Source organism: Cariama cristata, unplaced genomic scaffold (assembly GCF_000690535.1).
Source record: "Cariama cristata isolate BGI_N322 unplaced genomic scaffold, ASM69053v1 scaffold2184, whole genome shotgun sequence".
In the NCBI taxonomy this organism is placed as follows: domain Eukaryota; kingdom Metazoa; phylum Chordata; class Aves; order Cariamiformes; family Cariamidae; genus Cariama; species Cariama cristata.
This window is the reverse complement of record NW_009611046.1, coordinates 39,951-41,518: the sequence shown is the minus strand read 5'-3', so window position 1 is coordinate 41,518 and position 1,568 is coordinate 39,951. Positions and strand designations below refer to the sequence as shown.

Here is a 1,568-nt window from a genome sequence, read left to right as displayed (position 1 = left end):
GGGGGGGGGGGGGGGAGGAGGAGGGAGGCAACTGAAAACATAAGCATAAAAGTTATTTGGAACGATAATGATTGAATATTTATCGGAAAGGAGACATTCTCGGCAAAACCTTTATGTGTGCTGCTGAGCCAGAAACTGCCCCGTGGATGGATACTGACGGCACTGCATCCCTTCTCGCATAAGTCTGTGGTTTGAATTATGTTTTTGTTGTCTGTATACTGAAAGACATTTGTTCACTGTGGTAAAACAAGAAGGAATTATTCTAAGGAAATACTTTTCCTAAGAAAAAGCAAATTCTTCACCCTTTGAAGAAATGTGTTGGTTTTTTTTTTAAATTCAGAGCACAATTACTACATACTTCCGATCACCCTTCTCTAAAGAAGATAGGCTTTTTTTCTGCGTATCAGGCAAAAACTGAAGTAGAGAGGTTACCCAAAATTAAAGGTCTGCTGGGCCTTAAGGTGCAAATGCCTCACCAGAAGACAGCGACCGTTATTTCCCCCGCCTCTATTGATCTGTGTTAAAAATACCACATACCTGTCATTTCATAATTAAGCAACGCATTGCTCAACCAAAAATAGGATGAAAGTCCATGTTTTCTCAAAGCATCTGGATTATCATCTTTATTACTAACTCTTCAAACCGCACAAATTCACTCATTTCACAAGTTCCCTGTGTGTTTGGAAATGTTTACCTTGGCTTTCGACTTCCAGTTCCCTCAAATAATCTTTTGGTGTGTTTTGGCATGTCTCTTCTGGTTTCTTGAAGCTTTCTTTAATCTAATCCAGTGCTAGGCCAGGCCTGTGCCTTTTTTAACAAAAAAATTAAAGATTTGAGGCATAGAAATGAAGTAAATATTTAGGGTTAGTACGCTGATCTGCTCTAACCACGTCTTTGAAGCTGTGCTTTGAATATCAGGCTGATAAATGTCAGGGTAAATGAGATAATTCATTTGTACTTTAGACACAAATTTGGTTTGAAGTGTTGTACAAAACTGAAACATAGCACTGATGCAAAATCTCCTTAGCTTAGTATTTTCCTAATATGCCTGACCAGCTTAGATCACAGAAAAGGAATCTAATTTTCAGCACAAACTTAACTTGTAAAAATGAAGTAAAAAAATAATAAAAGGAAGGGTCTTATCCAGTGTGCATGGACGTTGAGGTGTCCCAAATCCTTAATTGTTTCCCAGACGTAGGCAGCTGGCCTTAAACTTTTGGAAAACGTGGTTGAAAGAAATCTAAAGCAGAATAAAAATAAAATCTGCAAGACACTTGCTGTTTAATAAAGGCCTGCCTTTAGGTTTCGGTTTCTGCTTTTACTATTGTAAGGAAACTAATAAAGATTAATGATTTGGGGTTGCAGAGGGGAAAATCCACAGTCCGCTTATATTTTTGACGTCACATTTCTGTAAAAGGAAAGAAGTTGTATTTTTTTGAATGACTCGAACCGTTTGCATGAGAAGTACAGCAGTTCAGCTTGGAAAGTTTGTGTTAACGGTTTGGCAGGAGAATTGCAAAACTGCTGTAGAAACGTTGTCTGCTGTAGGACTTCTCTGTGATACAACG

At 38.2% G+C, this 1,568-nt stretch overlaps 1 protein-coding gene across 1 annotated transcript in view; it reads left to right on the top strand.

Annotated features, from left to right (window-relative positions):
• The window catches only part of ANO1 (anoctamin 1, calcium activated chloride channel), a 46,199-nt gene that overhangs the window by 18,038 nt on the left and 26,593 nt on the right, over positions 1–1,568 (top strand). The gene's annotated exons all lie outside the window — the stretch shown is intronic.